General features: G+C 48.3%; 1 protein-coding gene across 1 annotated transcript in view; it reads right to left on the bottom strand.

Annotated features, from left to right (window-relative positions):
• Nucleotides 1–5,989, bottom strand: part of KLHDC8B (kelch domain containing 8B) — a 29,340-nt gene extending 23,351 nt beyond the window's left edge. The window contains exon 1 of the mRNA XM_054977676.1: nucleotides 5,932–5,989. The gene's annotated coding sequence lies outside the window, so the exon portion shown is untranslated. The remainder of the gene's footprint in view (nucleotides 1–5,931) is intronic.
• Between the last annotated feature and the right edge of the window lie 6,597 nt (nucleotides 5,990–12,586).

The following is a 12,586-nucleotide window of genomic DNA, read 5'->3' as shown; positions in this document are numbered from 1 at the left end:
AAATAAACTATCATGAGGAAACTGGTCCTTTTGAAGCCAGTTCTGGTGATGGAACGACGCAGGAAGGGAAGAAACGCTCATTGCTGCAGCCCATGATTTGCATGTATATAATCAGAGAGGAAAATGCTTCAAGGAATGGAGCGCCGTAAGGTAAAAGTAGCAGGGTTTAGTTTCCCTCACCTGTGTACTCGCTCCATCACATCTAGGTTGACAGAAGACCAGCTCAGTAGGAGTCCATGATCTGCACGCACCACTGAGTTATTCCTCCCTATCCCTTAGGAAAAGAGCTAAGAGAGCTGTTGTGAATATACTTCAGTAGTCTAACTTGGAACTGATATGACCATAACGGCGAAGAGCTGTGACCCAGGAAGCTGTCCATTCAAATTTGTGTCACAAAGTGGTCTTGGGCCAGTCTGCTCCACAGCCTCTGGCAACTGCAATAGGGGGCTCCTACGAGCCTACCTTGCAAGGCTGCTTTGAGAATTGAACATAATGTATGTGAAGGGCTTTGAATGCTGAACACACTATACAATTGCCAAGTACAGAAACTAAACATTTGGAGGAAAGAAATTCACACACTTTGCCCATTCACAGCATTTCTGCCGATTCATATTTGACATCGCCTGCCTTGCCGAGAAGGGCCACACCAACCCTTGGCTCCCGGTGAAGCAGCCTTTAAGCAACTTGCTACGAAACACAGCAACAGCTAAGCATGCATGCCTCCGGCCAAAGGACCCATCCACATTTCCCTTGATCTAATGCAGAGGCTTTGACCGCATTGCTAGAATTGCTTACTCAGCACTAGCTACCCTGCAGTAAGATACAAGCAGCCAGGAGTTTAAAATTGGTCTCTGATAAGAAATAAATAAATATAAAAACGCAGCGCTGCTCTCATGAGAGAGAGAGAGAGCATGCAGGGGTGGCCAAATTTAAGCAGCCGCTGGCACCTCAGCCATCTCATCCCTTCGACAGAGACTGGAGGATTCAGTCCTAAGCCGACAGAAAATTCCTTTTTTATTAACTTGAGCCCTGTAAGCCAGTCTTGATTTGAAGACTCAAGTTCACAACAGGTAAAGGAAGGTCAGAGAACTGCATCTAGTCCCACACACACACACACACACACTCTGCTCCCAAGACTTGGGTGAGCAACAAATGTGGGATTTTATTTATTAGGAACATAGAATCAAAGGGTTGGAAGGGACCTCCAGAACCATCTAGTCCAACCCCCTGCAAAATGCAAGAAATTCAAACTACTCCCCCCCCCCCCACAACACACACACCCAGTGACCCCTGCTCCATGCCCAGAAGATGGCAAAACACCGCCAGGATCCCTAACAACCCTGTGAGGTGAGTTAGGCTGACAAAGAGTGACCAGTCCCAGGTCACCCAGCAAGCTTTATGGCACACTCGGGGTGTGAACATGGGTCTGTCTCCTAGTACAGCATTGTAACCACCATACTACACTGGTTTAAGGGAAGAACTGTGAAATCAAAGGCAGAGAAGGGGGGAGGGGAGAAATCTGGGAAGGTATCCAGCAGAGATAGAGACAAATGCCTCGATTACTGAAGAAAGCACCAATCCATATGCAAAAGAACCTCCTCAGGATACAGTGATGCCTCCCTCCATTAGCATTCCACACCCTGGGAAACTCTTAGTCTTAAAGGTGCTACTGGACTCTTTTTGATTTTGCTACTACAGACTAACACGGCTAACTCATCTGGATCTTACAGGATGACTCAGCTCAACCCCACCCCTCCTGAGTAGATATAAATGACCTGCCAGCATCTTTTCCACACTGTGACACTGAGAGATCTCTGTCTTTTGGTGCTACACCTCTGAAGATGCCAGCCACAGCTGCTGGCGAAACGTCAGGAACTACAATGCCAAGACCACAGCTATACAGCCCGGAAAATCCACAACAACTATCCTTTGGTATTCTGACACCTGTTGCAAGAAGGGAAGATGTTGGGATCTTCATTCCCTCTGAGTTATTGAGCAAGCATGTGGGCTTGGCTTGGCTTAGAGCAACCCTCAGTCAAAAAAAATCAGATATGAAAGCAGGCAGTGAAATACAAGGCTCCTGGCTGTTAGGTGACTGCACAGTTCCTGCCCTGCTCTACAGCTCAGTAAGTTGGCAGAGAAAGGCCATGGAGCCTTCTTCATCTGTTACCAGAGACCACCCTACTAAGCAAACAGAATTTCCCTCGACATGGCAAAAAAAAAGGCTGGGGGAGGGGACATCTGCAGGAGACCCTCAGCAAACATGGGGGAGTGGGCACCCCTGCCGCCCTCAATTTCTCCCCCTGGAAGCCAGGCCCCTCCCAGCCCCCCCAATGCCTGTTATCTTAGCAATTCATGTCTGCTGAGATACCTTCTTGTTCTGCACTTATTGCTGGACGTGTTTTCTTCTTAAATCCGTGGGGGAAGGAGCGAAATGGCAACCGCTGCCTAGCTGCAAAGCCCCCACTGACAGAATAAATTGAATTCACGCCAAGAGAAGAAGAAGGTGACGCTGGACTGTGTGCTTCTGCATTTCGTAACAAGTTGTAAGCCAAGAATTTTTAACAAGTTTTAGAAAGGAGGTACATTATTTGGAACATCATAATAACAATAAGAATTAAGGCTTTGGCAAAAGCAAGGAACAGGGTGAGGGGAGAACAATTTGGAACAAATGACCAGAAAGGGTGCAGAGAAAAGCTACTCCATCACCCAGCTTCCAGAGTTCAAAACAGAGGTTTGGGGCAAAGTGCCCCAAAAGAAGAACAGCAGCTTCCTCAGTAGGAATAGCGTTAGAGTTAGATATTTGCAAGGCACCCCCCCAACCCCAGTCCAAGAGGACTTTGCCAATTGTTTGTAGTCAACAGGTCACTGGAGAAAAAAGTATAAGCCCGCTCCCCCCTTACTTGAAATGAAATTCCACTGTTTTAAAAGGAAAGGTATGACACTAAAAGAAGTGCTCTGAGGATTGGGTCGCAAAAGACACTTTCAACAGGGATGATTCAAAGGCCTTGCTGCGGCCCAAACTATATTCTCCATCCGCCCCTCTTCGTGCCTGCCCCCCCATCAAGCAGGAATTAAAAGGCACTGTGCCCAACACGAAGGCGGCTAACAGAGTTATCAGATCCACCAATACTTAATTTCTAAGAGAAATGCTACACCTCAACCTCTGCCTGAATACTAGGGAAAACAGGCACAGCAGATGGGGAGAGGAAAAGCTCGACAACTTCAGCCTAGAAGCTCTGCCTTTAATCCTCAGATGTGTATTTATTTTGGTTACGCTATGAGGGGGAAGAGATGCTGCACACGTGATCAAAGCACTCATTCCTTTCATTACTACACATATTCCAGGGTTAAGCCCCGGCATTGAGGAGGGAAGAAAAAATGCATTGCAAGGCTAATCCCTGGATCTAAGTAAGCCTGGGAACCACATAGAAAGGATCATCAGCTCGTGGCCAGAGGACCGTCTCTGGCATTATCCTGCCCACCTACAGGGAAGTCTTTCAACAAGCCATACCCATCAGCAGGGCTTTTTTTCTGGGGAAAGAGGTGGCGGAACTCAGTGCGTTGCCCTCAGAGAAAATGGTCACATGGCCTGATCTCCAGAGGGGAGTTGAGATTGCCCTCCGTGGAGGGCAATCTAAACTCCCCTCTGTCTGGAGATCGGGGGCGGGGCCACCAGCCATGTGACCATTTTCAAGAGGTTCCGGAACTCTGTTCCCCCGCGTTCCCCCTGAAAAAAAGCCCTGCCCATCAGTAAAAAAAAGCGCAGAGGATAGAGAGGGGGACACAAATCTATCTCCAAAGGCACAGAGAAGCCAGGCCCCTCCCCAAATTCTACACATACACACTGCGACTCTCAAGCAGACAAATGTGCATGACTCATTGCTCAATGATTTCTAAAAGGAGCCGAAGTTCAAGAAGAGCTACAGCTAACCTCTTCTACACCTGGGGGCAACTCTCTATCCTAAGTCCCCTCCCCTGCCCTAGGACCAAAGTTACAGAGGGGCCTGCCGCCCAGGGATATGCCAGGCCCTGTCTGGGCATTTCTAACTTTTTTTTTTTTTAAAAAAAAGATGGTCTGTAACCCTTTACCATTAGGCCCACCTCAGCACAAAGCTTCAGGCTCCAAACCCGCATGGCCTTGATGACCTAAGAACCAACACCAAGGGACATTAAGAGTGGCTGAGGTCCTCTAAAAATACAGCTGTAATTCCAAATACTCGCTCTGCTCAGATGGACTGCTCCAGTTCAGAAGACTCATTCCTGCAGTCTAGGATCATCTGCCAGTGAGTAACACTTTTCCTCACCATGAGTCCTGAATGACTGAATACAGTATAGGCTATGGGTCACAAGAAGACGCCTTATACTGAGTCAGACCGTTGGTCTAGCAACATCAATATGGTCTACTCTGGCTGGCAGCAGCTCTCCAGGGTTCCAGGTCAAGGCCTTTCACACTACCTACTCCCTGAACCATTTAACTGGAAATACCAGGGATTGAACCTGAGATCTTCTACATGCAAAGTAGATGCTCAACTGCTTAGCAGTGACTCCTTCCCAAAGTTGTAGCTATGCCACTCTTGCCCAGCCTGCTGTCCTCGCTAAGCCTCTGGCTTTGCATTTAAGAATGTCTGAAGACATGACAAACAGGAGGGGGGAAAAACCCACAGTTCAGCTTAATTTAATTGTCTCTTGCACCCCTCCAACTGGGATTTCTCCCAAGTCATCAGAAGGAAAAACATTCATTCATTTTCTTAAGGCAAAGGAACTGCCCAAGCCGTCCCGGAGGATCAGTGTGGAAGGCTGGAAGTGCTCTTCTCTCCTGAAGCATGGCGAGGAAAGGGAGAGCCCTCCAGGTGCCTGGGGCACACACAGACAGACATGGTTGTGGAGAGCAGAAAATAAGAACAGCCAGTTTTAAAAATGAGAAACGGGCATGCATCCCAATCAAGTACTGGCCATGTAATGTTTGTGATGCTGCCCAGCATGCAATAAGGCAAGCTCTTAATTTGACTTTTAATGTGAGCCCCGAGTCTCAGGCCTGTCTTGGCACTGACTGCCATCGGAAAATGACTTTGATTTAATTTCCGGGGGGAAACTATACTAGTCCCACAAGACAAAAACAAAAGGGAAGTATTGGGGCCCCTTCAAAACTAACAGATGGTAGCATGAACTCTCATGGCCCCCAAAGCTACAAGGAATCTATTTGAAGAAGGGAGCTTTGACTGTAGAAAGCTTCTACCCTGGAAATCTTGTTGGTCTTTAAGGACTAGAATCTAGCTCAACAAATCTGTAATTGCTTTTGAGATACATCCATTTCCCCCACCCTGTCCTTTCTACTTAATGCTTCATCGCAGCTGACGGTTGATCACCCACCTAGTGAGACTTACTTCCGAGGAAACAGGCATACACACGAGCTGCACGAGTGGGACAGCAAAAAAAGCAACTAAGGTGCCGTTCACACGTTACAAGGCGGTGGAAACGGGTTACATGGACGAAGGGAGGCGTCATTTAAGCCCCCCACCTTAAAAATGCCTTTCCAACACAGCCCCCGATCCTCGGGGAAATGCCTGCAATGAATGAACGTCCCCCCCTCCCCCGCTGCCCCACAACCGACAGTAAAAGAAGAGGCGGCTTTGGGATGCAAAAGAGGCACAGTGGGGAGAAGCGCGGCGCTGCCTGGCTCTCCTCCACCCCCAACCCAAGCCACCCCCTCCCCCCCATCTCCAGGCATGCAAGAGTTTTTAACCCCCTAACTAAACGGCGTGGCCGGCTCGGAGGCGCCAACCCAGCTCCTCTGGCGTAGCCGGCGCCCCCCAACCTCCCTTTCCCCGCAACTCCAGATCACCTCCCCGGTCCTACACCGCAGAGGGAGGCGCGGCGCCCGGAGGCTCGCTGCGCAATGCCTCCATTCCCGCCCGCTTCTCCCGGCACCTCTCCACTGCCCCGAGCCACGGTGGCGCTCAGGAAACGCTGCCCGCTCGGCTCCGCCGCCGCCTCGCCCAGCTCCCCGGCCAGGCAAACTTTGGAGGGGATCCGCCGCCCGCTGGGAGGGAGCGGGGATCCCGGAGAGCGGAGTTCTCCTCCGCGGATCGCCCCAGGCTCACCTCTTCGGACTGCGCGCTCCATCGGCCCGGGAAAACTCTGGCGGTGGGGCGCCCCCTTCCCGCTGCTGCCCGTGCACCCGCCGCCTCCCGATTCCAATCCGGCACCTCCACTCTCGGCGCGTCTCTCAATATAGCGAGCGAGTGAGCGGGCGGCCGGGGGGGGGCACCACCCACCGCTTTAACTCTTCGTCCGCCGGGCGCCGCTCGCTCGGGACAGCCGCTTCCCCACGAATACCGCGCAGGCCCGGGGAGGGAGAGCCCGCTCGGCACTAAGTGCTGCCTGCGCGTTGGGAAATAAGAGGCGCGCTGAATGGCAGGTCGCCTCTTTTCCCCCGTTGGGCGATTTCCCGTTTCGGAAGCATTTCCATTTTCTGAATAGGTAAATGGCTCATAAGTGGAACGTTTCCATTTTTAAAAAAGCAATGGGAGTTTAATAGCAAACGACCGAAGGCTACATAAAAGTTCTGGGCTTTCCCTCCCACTCGGCGACGTCCTGCAGGTTCTGGAGTCTGAGAGCCCTGCTGCTCAGAACCTGAGCTGATGTAAGTACATTAGCAACAAAATCCGTGGAATATTATTTATTACGGCCAAGTTGCTCATGCAAGCTTGCGAGTGCTCCAGAAAGGCAAACAGCTTGGAACTTTGCATGCTCTTCCAAGTCGTTTTGGCTGGCCTTAATAAGTCGGATTGCATGCATTTTGTTTCGGGATCTTTCTTTGGATCAAAGCCGCTTGGAGTATCCATGCATTCGGCGTCACTTGCACAGGAAGGAAGGAAGGAGGGGGCTGTACAGGAATACTGCCGATCTGCAAGTTCTTTCCCCACTCCTGATTTCAATGGGGCTTGCACAGCAGCACTCCCATGTTTGTCTCCCATGGAGGACCAGTTCCAGGTGCTGAGATCCCTCTGCAAGATACCGTCCCGGAAACTTGGAGGTGCATTGGAAAACTGTCCAGAACTTTCAGCTGGTCCAAAATGTGGCAGCCAGGCTATCCTTCAGTGCTGGGTACAGGGACCATATCACCCCAGTGGTGAAAGATCTGCAGTGGTTGCTTATTTGCTTCTGTGGGCTGGTTCATACATTTGGGGCCCTAAAGAGCATGGTGCCTGGATACTGTCCAGCCTGCCAGTTAAGAATGATCCTCCTCACAACCCCTGCTTTCTGTGATTACTGTGTGTAGAGTTGGAGCAGGCGGCAGCCAGAGAGGAGGCTTTTAAAGTGTAATCTTGTCTGTGCCCTAGATGGCTCAGGCTAGCCCGATCTTGTCAGATCTTGAAGTTAAACAGGGTCAGCCCTGGTTAGTACTTGGATGGAAGGCCACCAAGGAAGTCCAGGGCTGAGGCAAGCAATGGCAAAACCACCTCGGCACATCTCTTGCTTTGAAACACAGAGAAAGGGCAAGAAAGCAATGGCTGTAGGACCTCCTACTTGCCCTGGCTTCTCACATCTGGTCTGAATGAGGTGGAAGAATGAGATGGAAACAAGGTAGAGGAGTGCTAAGGCTGAAGAAAGGCCAGTATCATCTCAGACTGCCTGGGATAGATTACATTTTTTCAAAGGTAATCCTACAGTCCTAATTCCCTGTAAATAGAAAGCTAGTATAGCAAGCAATACACTTTTCTCCCTGCCATGCTGGTTTTCTGTTTGCAGGGAGTTTTTACACAGATTTCTCTTTAATAGAGTGCCCCCTCAAACCGTCTGAAGTGGTACAGCCCACTTTGCCGCCTCAGAATTCCATCACCTCGCGCTGCTGCCGGCCTAGACCAGGCCTTACCCAGATGAACAACCAGCCACCATCACTGCTGTCCCTCCCTTCCCTCTCCTCTTCTTCTGAGTGGTGGCTGCTGCCACCTCTCCTGGTAGCTGTGAATGCTTTGCCATGCAAGTGAGGGAGCTGTGGGCTAGAGCCAGGGAGATGTTTTATCTGCTGGACAAAAGGGGCAGCTGCCTATGGCCCCCCATTAGATCTGTTGCATTGCACCCTTGGGCAGCCATGCTGCTACCTACACCACTTGCCTTCTCCTTCCACTCCCCTATAGGTGAGAGGGCCAGACAACAAGCACTGCCAATCATGGCTGCAATCAAATATACAGTTTTATTTCCTTTGTTTATAGTGTGCCTTTCTCTTGGATGCTCAAAGCAGATTACAGAAAAAACAAATAATCCCCCGGAAGTGTAGACAGGCAGCATAAAACAACCAATGAACAATGCACTAGGACTAAGATTACAGAATTAAACAAAAACACAAACAGTAAATTATCAAACAATGTAGAAAGAGTAAAACAATGCAGTAAGAACAGTTCTGCACCAACTGGAATTTCTGGTTTGTTTTTAAGGACACACCAAGTAAGAGTGTGTTACAATAGTCTAGCCTCAAGGGCAACCATGGCATAGATCCAAGTTGAGGGGTGAGGTGGGCTTAAAACGCTCTGCCAGTTGCCACCCAGGCAGGTTTTTTTTCCTTTCTCTATTTTTAATTTGATGAAAATGCAAATAGCAAGTACCCACAAATTCCTTGGCACTTTTTGCCAGGCACTTCAAGCCAAGGAAGGTGCTTCAGCCAAACTCGACCGTGGTGCAGAATGCCTGTATCCTGTATCCTTACACTCATTAGAATTAAATTCTGTTGCATTTGCTATAGAGTTGAATTTGAAGCTCAAGAGAAGCAAAGGGGTTTTTTTTTTGCTAATACGGGTTATGTTTCCTGTTGCTTCTTCTTAAGGAAGGGGGAGCATGGAGGTCCGCTAGTTCATACTGTGCTGAGAGCTCAACGCTCTCCACAACTGCATGCCTTCTGACCAATCAGTGGAAGAGGAGACATGGCCTCCTAATATGGTGATGGCATGCATGACAAGGAAAGGAGGAATAGGAGTAGACAAGCCTAGTCCCTATAGGGGGCCAAATGCTGCCACTTCCTCTCCTCGGAGACAGGAAGAGAAGGTGGAACTTCCCAGGGTCATAAGGTCTCAGCAGCCGCCCAACAATGCCTATGCCAGACCTCCTTCCAGTCTGCAGCCCTTAATGACACCCAGCCTGCCCTATCATCTCACAACTGCAACCAGCATATTCTACTATTCAATTTTCCTCTTTGCATATACACATTGATGATGTGTCAGCAAAAGATGTGCAATGAACTGATCCACTGAACGCTAGCTCTAGTGCTTCTTCTCAATCATTGTTCTACTACAATTGTGCCAAAATCCTGATCACCGAAGCCAGATTGCGAGCTACAGTCCCATCTTTCCTGGATAGGGTAGGCGGTAGCAAAAGAAGGCCACAGGAGTAGGAGAGCTCGAGACGTGCAGTTCTGCCCATCAGGGTAAGGAACAAGGCTAGAGGACAAGCATTGTGCTTATGGATATTAGAATATGCAAGTTGCTGCAGGCAGAAAGTTGTGCACGTTTATTCATGTATTGTAGTCTGCCTTTCTCCCTGAGACTCTAGCCTCGTACTTTTATCTATTTTTATGTCATTTATAGTTCACCTTTCTCACTGAGACCCAAGGCGGATTACACAGTATGAGATTAGTACAATCAGTATCAAGTACATTTCAATATGGTATCAAGGGCATTTCCATAAACAATGCCATAGGGAAAATAGATACAAGTTTAAAAGACAGCATTAGCAAGACTCTAATACAGAGTAGGAAAAAATGCTAAAACAGAACATAATGAATTCTAGGACTGACAGCAGACAACATAGAGCACAGGTGGTACATAGGAGTACATATTTAAAGCAACAGGTAATATGTAAGGCAATATAGTGATGAAGTCTATGGTCCCTAACTCATTAGTGAAGCATCCAAGACCCCATCCCTACAATACTGCCCTCTTATTTGACTAAAAAGCCTTTTTGAATAGTTTGGTTTTGCATCGTTTACGGAAAGCCAGGAGAGTGGGGGCTCTCCTGACCTCCTCAAGCAGGTCGTTCCACGGGATAGGGGCCACCACAGAGAAAGCCCATGTACAGGCTGCTGCTGACTTCACCCTGGCATCTCCGCCTGGCATGTGGCAGAGACGCTGTTCAGATGAGCAAAGATGTATGTTTTAGTTGTCACAGCCATAAGGTATAATATTTTCATACATGTACACTAACAGACCCTGACCTGGATAGCCCAGGTGAGCCTGATCTCATCAGATCTCAGAAGCTAAGCAGGGTCAGCTTTGGTTAGTAATTGGATGAGAGACCGCCAACAAAGGGTTGCAGAGGCAGGCAATGGCAAACCACCTCTGTTAATCTCTTGCCATGAAAACCCCACCAGGGGTCGCCATGAGTCAGCTATGACTTGAAGGGACCCTCTCTACACACTAACAGAAGCAGACCTTCCCCCATCACTTGTTTTCTATTTCTAACAACTTCTGTACCAAGGGATTCCCAATTATTTGTTGATTTAGGTGGCCCAGTCTTTTCAATAGCGAGGGCTGAATATAAACTATAGCACCTTAGAGGAACTGAATTTAGCTAGGTACAGATGCTGTCCCAGGCTGGAGGCTAACCTCACACAATCCTCAGCTCTCCCCAACTTTCCTTCCTGGGATGGTGTTGGCTTTCAAATCATACAGCGGCCAGGGCCTCATAAGCCATCTAGTCCAAACCCTTGTTCACTCCCAACAAATCTAAATGTAAGTATTCCCACCAGATCACCGTCCAACCTCTGCTTTTAAACTTCCAGTGGGGAACACCCACCCCCCACTCCTTCCAAGTTCCATTGTCAAATTGCTCACATGGCTAATGTAGGGAAGTTTCTGCTAATATAGAACCGAAACTTAACCTCTGATAACTTATGCCCAGCAGCTGGGGTCCTGCTTTGTATACTGAACATTCCGCTCTCATCCCCATGAGCTTCGAAGAAGGGCCCTCCCACAGGGTTCTGTACAGCTTATGGGATCCCAGCTGTAGTGTACTGGTGTGTATGGCAAGCATATATGTGGCCCTGTGGCATGCGTGTGGTGACGGTTCAGAGAGCTGCTGCAGTTCCATGCCACTCTCTGCTCCTCGCTTAACCAACCACTATGTATATTCTGGGTTTTTCCCAAGGAGAAATGCCCATGGTGTCATGTCCAAAGTATTTATTTGGATGCAACTGTGGAGCCACTGCCCAGAACTTTTTTCCTGTGTCCTGATAATAAGCAAATGCCTCCCTATAGGAGCGCTATAGGAGCGCTGTAATGTATTAAACAGCCCATTATATTCTGGCTATGCTGCTTTCTGACGGTTGGGTCCATCTGTCATCTTTTGATTGTTAGCCAGAGGTGAGCAACCAGCTCACAGCTAAGAGCCAAACTAAAAATGCATAATGAGCTGAAAGGCAGCAGCTAATTTGTATACTTAGGGATAGATAATGAACATACCACGTGGATCATTTGCGTGAATGTGATGAGCTGTAAGCCAAAGACATTAGACATATTGCATACATTATGTGATATTAGTCTGGAATTGTAAGTCACATTATTTGTTTATAAGAATAATAAGATCAGACCAACGTCCCCTTTAGGCCAACCAGTCACATGCCACTGGAAAACTCAGGCATGAAGGGGGGAAGCTTTCTCATTGGTCCCTGGGATCAGTTCTCCAGAAGTAGACTGCTTCTGTACATGGAAGTTCCATTTAGTTATCATGCATAACCACTGAGAGGGCTCTGCTTCTCCATTTATTTGCTTAATCTTTTTTTAAAGCCTTCAGAGTTGAATACACATGAAGCCGAATCCGATCGCTGGTCCATGGAGGTCAGTTTTGTCTTCTCTGGCTGGCAGCAATTCTCAAGGGTCTCAGGTAGACATCTTTCATATCGCCTACTCCCTGGTTCTTTTTAATTGGAGATGCTGGGGATTGAACCTGGGATCTTCTGCATGCAAAGCAGAGGCTCTTTCACTGAGCCACAGCCCCTCCCCAAAGTTGGTCGTGCGTTTGTTGGATATGTATTTATAAGTTTTTATTTTATAAATATATATGCAAACACAGAAACAAAAAAGTATATGTATAAAAGCAGAAGAAACAGGAAAATTAAAAAATCTCAACAGGCCAGAGCCCACATTTTTTTCTAAAGTTGGTGGCCATCACCACCTCTTGCAGGATATTTCTTAGCCTTAACTACTTCATAGGGTTGTTGTAAGGATGTTTCTGAGCTTTTTGTACACACCGTCACCATGAGCATAAGGACAAGTTTTCATTGCGTCTGATGATGTTGGCTGCAGCTTTCACAAACTCATGCCACAATAAACATTTCTGTCTTTGAGATGCCTCAAGATTTCTTGGTGGGGGTGGGACAGTCTGCCTGGCTACAGCAGACTAACAAGAATTGGTCGTGGCCATTCCTTCTTCAAAGATCATAGTGAAGGTTGCTCACCAAAAAGGCTAGCAACAGGCTTTGGAACCAACTTTTTCGAGCAAGGCTCCTATGCTTTTACCATGCAGAAACATAGCACAAGAATCCTATCACTTCAGCTCCATGCAGTAGGAAGGAGCAAGAGTCCAGAAATGA

The sequence above is a fragment of the Eublepharis macularius genome, chromosome 4, assembly GCF_028583425.1.
Source record: "Eublepharis macularius isolate TG4126 chromosome 4, MPM_Emac_v1.0, whole genome shotgun sequence".
NCBI lineage: Eukaryota > Metazoa > Chordata > Lepidosauria > Squamata > Eublepharidae > Eublepharis > Eublepharis macularius.
The sequence above is the reverse complement of the archived record's forward strand: the minus strand, read 5'-3'. Positions and strand labels throughout refer to the sequence as shown.